This window comes from Pecten maximus, chromosome 17, assembly GCF_902652985.1.
Source record: "Pecten maximus chromosome 17, xPecMax1.1, whole genome shotgun sequence".
NCBI lineage: Eukaryota > Metazoa > Mollusca > Bivalvia > Pectinida > Pectinidae > Pecten > Pecten maximus.
This window is the reverse complement of record NC_047031.1, coordinates 28,103,369-28,116,849: the sequence shown is the minus strand read 5'-3', so window position 1 is coordinate 28,116,849 and position 13,481 is coordinate 28,103,369.

The window sequence follows — 13,481 nt, the reverse complement described above, 5'->3', positions numbered from 1 at the left end:
TGTTAATTCTCCATAGGAGCCTGCCCCCGTATAATTTCTTATCTAGCTCAACTACAGTTTTTTTCTTTTCCGAAGAATAATTTTACACCTTTCCGACACCCAGATTTCATAATGTCAGTGAAAATGTATTTTCATAAAGTTGTCATTTTGAGCATCAAAGACATAAGGTCGTAAATAAAATAAAATAAAATAAAATAAATAAAATGGTATTTTTGAGATTGTTTCTTCCACAAAACAGCCAAATGGCGTGATGGAAACATGATTTTTTGTCACAATCATGCCATGAATGTATTCTTTACGATGGCCATCATTTGATTAGATTTTCATTGATATACAAGGTACAACTTTGAGGAGCCATAAAAAACAAACCAAGTGACCTAAATCTTTATACTTTATAGATTTGTGACCACAACGGCATGGACAATGCACCACAAACAGGAAATTTGAATCAAAGAAGGGGCCATTTTGGAAACAGGCCCTTATTAAACTCCCTATCAACACAATTATCTACGCTGAGCCACCTACTTGACCGTCATGTTGGAGGACATTTTATGCTCGATTTACTAGAACTGGTTTTGTAAAATTGGTAACACAGATCATGTATATCGAGGTTATGGTGCCATCTTGTTCTTGTTTATGGTTTATTGCTCCGTGAACAGCCAATGTCTCCAAGTAGCAGCTTGTGGCTTATTCCCTGAACAACATGCAGATGGCCAAACGCATGCAATCTAGTCAAATTAGTGTAAAATGTCATTTCCAAGGACAAAAACACGACAGCACACACTGGTCTGTTTCTCAGCTTCCAGAGAAACACAAACAGTCACAAGCAAGGGACATTGAACTACGCACGTTTCATCTTCATCTGAGGTTATGTAGATATACTGTCTAACTGAAACTGAACTATCGGAACCCCCTCCCGTCTCACTCTATCCCCCTCTCTCTGTCGCTCTCTGTATATACTATCATTTATTAGTATTAATTGGTAATTCAGAAACGCTTTTTCACAATGGCTGTTAAATACGTTGTATACGTCTTGAAGGATGCCATCCTCCAATCTACAGGGAAAGTATTGAACTGTGATATCTTATTGGATCTTTATTTATCGACGCCCTCCACGCACGAGATAACATACCAGGTACATACACCCCATAACTCACATCATGCACACAGAGGAGGCCATCCTTAAATGACCATTACTGTTGATAGGACGGTACACAACTCAAAACCAAAGCAAAGACATTTCGAAGATGCAGTCCTTAAATGACTATAACTGTTGATAAAACGCCAACAGTACATTTTTTATTTCCATCATGTCTTAAAATACCAACTTAATTGATTTTCAGTAAAGAACTGGTACAGCCATGACTTTGACGTATGTAAAACCTACCATTGACAAAGACAGATATCTCCCTATCCTAACCGGCAACGTCGCTCCATAATTGAGAAATTCCGCTTTTGGCAAACGGCAAACACTCCTGTCAACATTTTAAGACGAGTCATGAGAAAGCCAGTCAAATCCTGGCTGACACAGCTTATAGAGTGTCACCGACAGAAAAAACAAAATCGATTATCTGCGATTGAAGTAAAACTACTAACTCCGGAACTGTCTTCACTGACATCCGGTCCTGACAATTAGCGGAAGTGTCGGAGATATAACACAGGAGAAGAACATATCAAAAAGGCCTTTCCTAGTTGGTTTGACATTTTAATGAAAAATGTCAAGTTTAACATTTTAGTTTTTGATATTTCTATCTAAGCAAACATCTATATAGCGACACATTGACAATACAAACTCCGAAAGAAAAACCCGTATCATACGAAGTGATGATTTGTCATGTCAGACCTAGGTTTCGACGGATCAACTAAGCGGCAATATAAATGGTTATTGAAGGGCTTTGTCATAACTTGCTTCTATGATGTAAATTCCGAACATACAATATTCCATTACAAATGTCTATATATGATTGAGACAAGAAAAAATATTCTGGTCATGTATATGTAGTTACGAGAAAAGGGTCAAAAGCAATGTTATTGAATTAATCCATGGATATGAAAAAGGGGACTAAGGCAAGTTCACATCAAAATGATATATACACTACAGTAAATGGTTCATCATTCATTAAGTACGAACTGACTACTCCTAAAGTAAACAAAATATCCGTAACAGGGTATAAGAGATTCCACTCGTCATCAATATGACAATAGGATAGCCATGAGGGAAATTATCGCCTACCATGGAATGATCTGTATTGGATCTATACAGGCCTGTTTTGGGTACTTAACACAATGTTTCCTTTAATTGTAATCAAGTGAATCCCATATACAGTATGAAATATGAGAAAGACACATCATGAAATCTCAGAGAGAAAAAAACGATGATAATATCCATAGTATACAAGTGGAGCCTACTTAAGGAATTTCAGACAAATTTAGGAACTTTCTGATAATTTGTTCCAATTTCAACTTTTGAAAATTGTAATGGTCGCCTATCATACTGTCAATCAATGAACTGTAACAATGGACCTAGGGTGATTTGAACATCTGGTGATGGTGGGCTGGATCTAGTGCCAGGGCAATTCCTTGAATGTACACATGACCGAGTTGTGTTTATGAAATAAGGAAGGAGTGACCGATTTGGCCGCCTAGGTAGTCTATTGACGTGTTTGATGTCATATTTTGACCCATCGGGTTAGGTACCATCTATTTATGGAACATGCAATTAACCAATTATATACCCGTGGATCCCGTGTGTATAATCTGAGGCAAATATATGCGAGTCCCTAAAGAATATAGAGTTGTATCTGGTTTTCTCCTTATAACTAGTTTCGATGTTAACCTGTCTAGCATTCCCGATACCAGGATAAATAGATAATATAAGAATTGAAACGAAGACAGTATTAAATTAGACCAAATTTGGTAGCAGATACATTTCGGTTTCCTCCGTCTAAGCAGCTGTATCCGATTCTGGCCGGTGAAGACTTCGATAACTCTGTTTTGACGGAATGATAAATGTGGAAGTATCAGGCTAACTAACCAGTCAGGTGACCATCAGTCACATCCCTGTTACGAACCAGACCCCTCCTGAACTCAGCAACGCTCGACCGATGAGAGTGTTAACTGTTACTTGGCCAAGACGGCAAACAAGAAACGAGCTTTCTAGTAAAACATGCAACGTACTGTTTAAAGGCACTATAACTTAACAAGCTACGGAAAGTAAATCCTTTCATTATTATTGAAACGAGGATCGGATAATCTGGAACGACAGAAATGTCTTCCCGCGTGTTACGTCAATTCGGGTATGAAGGATGGACAGACTCAAGTAGAAAGTTGACCATGCTAAGATGAAACCGGTCGCAGATTATTTATAGCCAGCTAATCAATCGAGCTGCCCACACAATAAATATATTGATTTGGAGGATATAAGACTGTCCTAGAACCCTGACAGTAATTCATTGTCAATAAAGACATGTTTCTCCAGAAGCGAAGCCATTCTGTAGTAAATTATTTCCGCCTCTATTCAAGGAAAAGCAAAATATTCATATACATCACAGCTCGAGGATATTTGTTTGTCAGGGCTGTTAGCAATCTAGCAATAAAATGATGATATGATGACAGTGAAGATAATTCATTGTTACAATAAAGGGTATCAAAACATTCATACCTTTACAATGGATACAATGTGTAATGTATCGCAATGTGAAGTAATTTCCACAGAGGTATCAGTTTGGATCGGTAATATTTTATTACCTATATAACTATAGTATTATCCAACTGCAATAACACAGAAAACAGTGGGAACGGTAGCCTGATACGTCATTTAGTATCATTTGTATTTAATTAACCTAATTGTTCGTGTCAAGACGGTGGCAAAGGATGATGGCTATAAAATATGCATTACAAAACTTGTGATATGCCTCCATCTACCTTTCTGAGCGAGAATAATTCACAAATATCGCAGGTTGTATGTTCCCGGTCATACGAAGACAGCGACGAATGATGAAAATGACAACATCATCCAATTACCATTTGACGACCGACGATATGTTTCTTTGTGAGATTGATATCCCACCGATGCTATTTTTGTTATTTAAGTGTTGAACATGTTTTTTGTAATGTATTTGTATATTTCTATAAATATCTAAAAAAGTTGAATGTTTCATTAAAACCATTTAAAAAAACCCAGAAAACGTAATTATAGAGAACATTTACAGTACCCGTATACAGTTTATCATTGTTTAAACGTAACTGTACGTACTGTGTTTGGTATTACACTCACATGACGTCTTGTCAATTGTTTACCTGTACAGTACACGTCCAATGCTTACCTGTACAGTACATGTACAATGCTTACCTGTACAGTACATCTCCATTGTTTATTTCATAGCATAAATTCTATTGTTTTCCTGTACAGTACATGTTCATTGTTTACCTGTACAGGACGTGTGGAATTTTTACCTGTACAGGACGTGTCCAATATTTACCTGTACAGTACATGTCCATTGTTTACCTGTACAGTACATGTCCATTGTTTAACTGTTCAAGACATGTCGTATTGTTTAAATGTACAGCACATGTCAGCTATTTACCTGTAAATACAGGTTCACTGTTTATTTTATAACATATGTTCATTGCTGACATTGTATTGTTCCTTCTATCGATGTATGAATATATCTTAAGTCAATCGGGCGGAATAAGATAGTATTAGGCATTTTCGAAAAGGTATCAATGTTATAGGGATTCAGCTACATAATAAGTTCTTGTAATATTACAAACTCTTGTGCTGACGTAGGTGGATCAGTATTAGCAAATTGACCATGATACCAGCACGTAAAATGGGGTAATTAATTAATGGATATTTTTTTTTATTATTTCCAGTACGCGGCCATGCTACTTTGTAGAGGAAATACCTATTATACATGCTCGAAGCAGCCGGGACAAGGAATAGTCGCTTAGCACACCAGAGGACCAAAACAGAAAAAAATGTATATCTTAATTACAAGAGCGAAGGAAAGGCAAATGTCTGAAGATATTTAATGGGAGCATAAGATAAATCGTAAAACATTTTTAATGGGACGTTTATGATCAGACGTTTGTGGTAGTATATTTATATAAGTACACAGCATCCTCATGTCTTATCTCTTAAAGTGACGGGTCTTCTAAAACATCAGTCATAACCGTCTCATTTCCTTCCTGGAACACTGGGATGTACATAAATGGAGCATTTCGTAGGCTATATGTCCATATCATAGAGTAAATTGACACTGTAATATTGAGTATAGATAGTCTGATCGCGTGCCAAGTCCGAATACTTTCCAGCTCGTGAATAATCAATTAGCCGATAGCTATCAGACAAGTGACCGTAGGTTAAGCCTCACAAACCAAGATGACTGAATGATTACATGTCATAAGGTTAAAGGAAGGGAGGCTGATATTAACCGTTTAGCACGTGCGTTTCACATTACACAGATAGGTACAGCGCGTAATGTTTTGTTTAAATCGTATGTGACATTACACAACATCCGACGAAACGGAAAGGACAATTTGACATTGGGGTGGTAAAATGTACGTAAACATCAAATCAAACGAAACGGACGGTGCATATAGTACAGAGGACAACAAATCGAGTGCATCTCAATTGTTAATGTATTATGAAACCACAGGAGGGATACTTGGTTTAGTACAGATAGCAACAAATTGGATACATGCACTTGTCAATGTATTATGAAACCACAAGAGATACTGATCTTAGTACAGATAACAACAGAACAGGTACATCTAACCTAGCAAAGTATAATAATAAAAAAAGAGTTCGTACTAACGCGCGCATTCAGAGAATGGTACGTAATACGTACATTGCATTGTGTTTTGGTTCGTTAACCTTTCACTCGGGATCATAGTATTTTAGAGTGGCTTACAATGGTAATTTATTTATCATTAATACACATAAACACGCGTATTTGCTGGGGGAAGTAGACCGACCTGACCATACCACTATACCTGGTGAATAAATATCAGAGGATACAAACTTGTACTAAAGAAACCCTGTTACACAAAGGAGGTCTGAAAAGAGGATACGAAACGGGTTTGTTCGGCTTTAAACGTCTCGACTGCAAAAAGCAACGCAATATCGACATACTAATGAAATCATAGTTCTAATTCAAAATCAATAAAACGACAAAAACAATTGTATAGATACCCTTGAAAAAATACAGGGAAGATAAGACCAGGTACCCCGTAAGAGTAAGCGCCAACATGTGTCACGAAATTGTAATATTGGGAACAGGCCCTTTGATATCGAATGAACAGGGGCACGCGTTAGTTTGTAGGGGCAACATGTATGTTATTATCTAGACGTAGATAACTAACAATAGGGAAAATAACAATTTCTCGCTAAGATATATGTTTGCCTTTATGTTCAATGTCAATGAAATAGTAAATTGTTATTGTCCGTCATCCCACCAAATGATTATTCGTAGGAAATACAGCATCCGTGAACTAGGTTTATTTTGTCCTTTCTGTTTTTGTTTTCGGTAGAGTTTTGTATATTTTTTGTTTGTTTTGTTTTTTATACTTTTATTCAACTTACATAATCCCATTTGAATAACGTTAAATTAATACCACGACCACATAATGTAATTCGGTTGAGTGAACGTGTAATTGTGGATGCATAAATGTGAATGCTTGTCTTTTTTCATGTATTTTGTATATGTCATGTTTTGTAAACAAAATTTGAAAAGGAGTTAAAGATAAATTCAAAACGAAAGGTCATTCATCCATGCCTACTGAGGACCGACGACCAGCAATTCAATGCAAATAAAATTCTACCGAAGTAATTAAACTATCATCATAATGTCTCAATAGAAACAACATCGACACATGTTAAACGTTGATGTCAGATCTCTCACGTATTTTGTATAAAATAAGTTGGTAACAGTAAAGACTGGTCAGCCTGTTGTTGGTTTGTGACTGGGTGGAGTATCACCCTATAATACTCTATCGGCGACACTATAGAGGGTCATCTATCTAACATGGAACTTCAAACAAACAACCAGTGGCTGAACTAAGTGAAAGTCATATGAGAACATAATGTTTGACAGGACATCTCCAGACTAACTTCTCAGGGAAAGCCCTTAAGCTAATGATACACTACTACTTCGTATTACAATACAAATGCATATTCAGACGTGCCGGGACATAAAATTGGGAAGGAAGGAATAATGCTAAGGTTCAATATCCTCTCCGCAGTAGACGTAGAATTCCCCTATGGTGGTTTTACTAGGGGCTATACATTCGTTAAACAAATATGCGGTGCGACACAGCCAGTCGTTCCAGAAACACATTATGTACCGTCAAGTTAGTTTTAAAACTCATCAAATCAAATTTAGAATGCACTAAGTAAATCAACTCTTATGTCATTACCGTAACTGTCAAACATTTTAAAATGCATGCACCATCTCGACAAGAGTAGCACTGGCAGTTCAAGGCTGTCTGATAAAACATGATGGCTCCCATGACGTAATATTTGATGGAAAATCGCAGACAAAGTCACGTATGTCATAATGAGATCTGCCACATAAACAAGACTTGACAAACCAACTTACCGACATTTATATGGTGACATTTAATATGATTTGTCGATTCGAGAAGGAACGGGAAGGTTCCATAGGAGTGGACATGGGGAGTGCTAATAACAAACGTTCATTACCTTATGATGATGTTCCATGTTGGAATTATCATCTGAAGTAAAGCAGAAGGCACAAAGCGTTATACCATACTATGTCTGTCACCTTCCATATTCGCTCAGGTAGGGTCGATTAACATAAGTCATTTTGGGCATGTCGTAATAATTCCGGACACAAAACCGGTTCGATATGCGGAATTCAGAAGGGTCTGTAGTGGCCAGTTTATTATTACCACAACAAAGAAGGATTGATTCCGTACATCACCATTTAAATAGGTATTAAGAGGTGATAGGGTTTTGGAAGGCGCCATTTGTATGCTAATAAAATTTCTTCCTCAGAAAGGATTCATAATATAGAACTATGTTTATGTCAAAGCCTTGTCTCATGATATTCAAAGATATCGAATATCCTCGTGGTAAGAGAAAAAAAGTCAAGCCTAAGGGGAAACGTCTGCTTTGAAAAAAGATCTTGCTATTCGACTTCGTCAAGAGACCCTTTATCATCACACCGCCACCTGCTTATCCCATTTGACGTACAGTAAGGTGTTACATAGTAAGGTGTTACATAGTTCTATATACCGCGTAGGAATACGTATGTCGGTTTTACGATGATTCGTGTCCTTCAGACTTTCATATAGGTTTCGTTTCTTGCTTGGTTCAGCCTGTGATACACTACTGTCGGTAGGGAGTGGCTGACTCCACACACACACACGTGGTGCCGCTGATTTGAAGAGATCGTGAGGATCCAATTACGGGCTGTAGACGACGTCGGGAGACTCCCGTTGTAACACAACGCGGTCATTCCGGGAATTGCTGACGGCATTATATATAGACATGACCAGGGCCAAGTACTCGAAACAAAACCCCGATATATCCCCGATCTGTAATAAACTCGCGTGCTCCGACTGCTAATAAAATGGATGTGTTCCGAATAAATACGATGCGAATTTCATAACATATTGAACGGCCAGTAGTAAGTATATAAGTATTTTAGAGTATTCGAAAGTGACTTCCGCCATATAACCTCGGCCTCGACGAGGAAGCTTCCATTTTGTAACTAGGGAACTATTTTTTTTTTAAGTTTTCTGAAAACAGTGGTAATACTGACAGGGAATCGTTTCTTTTATGGAAAACATCATATTTGAAATGTTTTCGCTTTTAGATCCATCGTTATTATTCATAATTTTACACGAACTCTGTTTTTACCTTAGCGCAATTTGGGAGTAAATCGTTTTCCGGCGAATGAAACGCATATATTTCTTTCATATTCATACAGCTATCACACCCAAGGATTTCCTGTTGGGTTAATTTGTTTTGAAGGAGGGATAATAAAGAACCCAAATATGGAAGTCACCAATCGTGTCTCTGTGTTACATTGTATACTTCCGAGATTATAACAAATCTCCGTTATAAGTTACACAGACAAATAATCCCTGATGTCCGTGGAAGGTAATTCCACAATATTCCCTCTTCTGTTTTGATAATGTGTGCGGATTGATTTTTTTTTTTACAAAGCTGACGATAAATCAGTATATCAAATAGGATTTTCAAGCCAATCGTAAACCAGCGAGCTGTTACTGCTATGTACGACGTGATTGTGTAATATATCACGTGGTGGATGCGGATACTTCCCAACAGAATGAGCAAACATGCATTTTATCATGTCATCGATTTAAAGGACACATCAATGTTACAAATTAAAAATATCAATGATGCTGACATTAAAACAATTGTAAACTTGGATATCAGTAAAAATATGAATTCATCCTGCAATCAAAATGATCCTGGATATTGTTTGATCTGGAATAAAATGCTACATGTACCATGCCCCTAACTGTTAAACATGTTACAACACCGACATTGTATACACTTCTCACAGAAACTCTTAAATTGGCTTCCAACCTACAGAACTATAGTTAACAGAAGCAAAGGAAAGAAATAATAATACCGCTAACGATATTTTACGTAGTACGATACTGTTTTGGATCATTTTCTTAGGAGAAATTATTTTTCCAGTTAATATAACGTGTAAGTTTCGCGTAATAATTAAAAAAAAAAAAAAAAAAGGGAGAGAAACAAAAAAGGAAAGAAAACCCGAGTCAGGATATGACGCGTTAGTTCCGTGTAATATTGTAATAAAGCAAAAAATATCATTTTCTCCTACAAAGATGACCCAAAATCGAACCTCAGAAGTTCAAATATTTGTAGAGTGGTTACAATGTAAATAATGTATATTGTGGTACTGCATATAACTAATTTATATAACTCATTGTCGGAAATACGTCATCTTTAAAGAACATAGTACAAATAATAAACAAAAATCAGTTGCACGTTCGTTTAAGTAGCATATTTCAAATGTATTTCAGAATAAGTAAGAAGTCTTTCGATTGATTTGAAAAATATAGAAAGCAAAATAAATATCTAAAATCTTTTTCATATTAGATATTTATTCTGCATATATAGACATCGACTAGGTCTCATTAAATAAGAATATGTTCCTACCTTTTGGATGAGCAGGGCCTTCGTGCCTCCAAGGATGCCTTTCTTGAAAAGTTTCATATCGTCCGAGCCATTTGGCGTTTTCACTGACCCGTTTGGGCTCTTCTGACTATGTACAGTGTCCTTGCTACTGGACCTAGTATCCACTGACATGCTCCGCTCGGGTTTTATTCCATTCTTGTCCAGCTGTTTGGGGCTTGTTGGAAGGGTTTTCTTGGGAGTACACTTTCCTGTATCCCCAATGCGTTCACCTCCTTTGCCTTTAGACTCCTTTGGGTCCTTTTCTTTGATAGACCCGACTACTGAGCTCCATTTCCTAGGCGACCCCCCGGGTTGGACTACATTTACTGGGGTGGAAACATAACTTGTTGGTTTTTCTTCAGCAGTTGGTGTCCTATCGTCATCATCCTCGATATCCGGCTTAACGCCGTGATTTTCATCCAGATGTCGTTCTAGGTTCTCCGACAATTTATCCATGGACGATTTTTGCGATGAAAGAAACTCTTCATTCGCAGATAGGTATATATCGAATCCACTCAGCGAAGTAAACGGTGTCTCATAGAGAGTTGATTCTAAAGATGGCGCCATCGACATATTTGCAGATGACAATGCCGCGTCATAGTAAGAGGAACCACGTGACAGATGAGATCCGGATATGGACGACCGAAGGTTATCACCAACATTCGGTCTATCGACCTGACTGAAGTCATCCGTTTTAGACATTTTGATCATAGTAGCGTAACGTTGTAACAGAATAAGTGATGTTTTCGATGTTACTTTCTAGATGTCGTTCTCTCAAACCCCTTGCCCCGAGAAAGGTGTTCTTCAGTAAAAGTAAACTATCTTTTATTTACCTTTATCAACTTATTTCGCAAACAAATATGAATCGTTGTATTAGTATAGGTTGTTCAAAAGCACATTTTGCACAAAATTTCACAACCTTTTGTGGAAATACACCATTGATATGTACGAAATATCTCGTTGATCTAACTCCGATATATATCCCTTTTTCTGATAAACGATATTTTGTTTCGTGTATCGGTGATGGCTCCTAATAAGAGGATGATCTATATATAATCAATGTTGTCTCCTTTTAAACTGTCTTGACAGAGATCGCGGAAATACTCAATTCCTGAGTTTACACTATAGGTTTGAAGTCGACACACAATTCAGATATTCTCGTAACCGGATATTTGATTTCTGTTCTCAAATCCTTAACGATGCACAATTTTGTTAGATTTTCAATACATTAGAAATTAAATCCCAATTCGTATTCAGGCAAATCCAGATGAAGCCAGCGTCAGATGGTCCTAGACTCACAGTGGTAGATCCACTCAACCTGGAATGGAAAACGAAAGAAGTGTTACTTATCAAAATACTTCACAAGTAACTATACACAAGAGGGTTTGGTTTGGTTTGTTTTTTTCCATAGTTAACTAACAACAGCTATGTTCAATTAAGGACGGTCTTTGTGTGAGATGCATTTGGGCAGTGTACATTTGTATGTGTGTTTTGGGAGGCTACGGTATGCTTTGTCTGTCTCTTGTAGATAGCGCGAATCTTCACCATTCCCTAAATTGCTGAGCGTTAAGCGGGAGCAGCAACTACCATTTTACATAATCAGGTTCATCCCGGTCAGCGGGCAGACCCCAAAGTCTCCCTCACAGGGGCGAACTCTGAAGTAAAGACCAAAGGCGAGGCAGTGTCAAGGGAAACATTAGGAAAACGTGGTTTAGAAATTTTGGTTTGGTTTATTTGTTAAACGTTCTATCAACTGCTGGGATCATTGAAGGGCGGCCTCCTGTGGGTGCGAAATGTATGTGTGTGGTGAGTGCTTACATGTATGTGTGTTTTGGGAGGCTGCGGTATGTTCGTGTTCAGTCTCTTTGTGATAGGCCTGAACTTTTGCCGATTTATAATGCTACAAGATATGATCCCAAATTTAGTCGCCTCTTATGATCATGCAAATAGAGCCGCAGGTTTAATTCTTACACCTTATCTGCAGCACAGACAAAAATGGAACAGTGTTATTCAGAATTTTTCGAAGCAAATATGACGAGTAACTAACAAAAAGAAAATGAAAGGAGTGTCAAACAATATTTATTTACATATTTACGAGAAGCTATGCAAAATGGTTTTCGAACGTATATGACCAATATATATTTTGAATCCTCGTGATAACAGAGACGTCAGTCATATTCAAGTGTAATATTGTAGTGTTATAGAATATATAATTGGTGAGTATATAAATGAAATCACATCACTAAAATGAGTTTACTTTGAACTGAAATATGAAGCTTGAATGTCTCATTTTTTATCCGTTTCTAAAAGTGTAGGTCTAAGGAATATAGTGTTAACCGTTTAATGGTCCAATCAAAGTCGCTTGTTTAATCACCCAGTGATAACATACTCTAGACGGGTTTACTGCAAAATCACTGACACTCTTCAGCCCATTTATACCGACAACTTCACAGACCCATTATGTATCTATATGTACATGTATGTTTTCCATGATGAACGTCCTATAGCGAACATCAGCAATATTTTACGTACTTTAGTATGTCCTTTTGAAATCACTTAGCTATAATAGCAATCGCCACATGTAGGAGGAAACACTCCAAAGACTTGTGAAAGTTTCAAGTGATACATCAACGGAAAGCTTGTTTATAGATAAGATATGATATTTTCTGTGCATTTAAGCTCTCCATTCGGTTTCTAGCTCGATAGCCGTTTCTAAAATGTTTTTTAAAATTTTGTTTTAGTTCATTTTTGCAATTGAAAACATCCTGCGCAGTCTTCAGATTCTGAATCATCATCATGGAATACCAATTCTATTAGAAATATGTCATATATAAACTATGCATTAAAACTTCACACAGCGAGTTTCAAGTCAATACATAAGATGAATTATATACTCATGAATATACTCAAACGGTCCATCAATTACCGCTCAACTGACAGGCAGGGTCAGACAGAAGCTTTACAAAGTCAGACAGAAGCTTAACACCAAGGGTCAGCTTGGTGTGTAAACTTCAACACGGTAGCGGATGTTAACTACGTTGACCTGTGGTACAAGTCTACTTCCGCTGGGTCACTGATCATGTCGACAGATTTGATATATAGGTTTACCATTGTAGATCTGTTTACAGTCGTCTTCTGATCGAACGTTCACTGATGATACATGGACGTGGCAATACTACATGTATCAATGTTTTCTGGGTTTTGATGTCGAGTTTCCAGTTGATGCAAGGGCGGGATATTGGTTCTCCACCCTATGTTTGTTACACAATGTTGTAGGTTT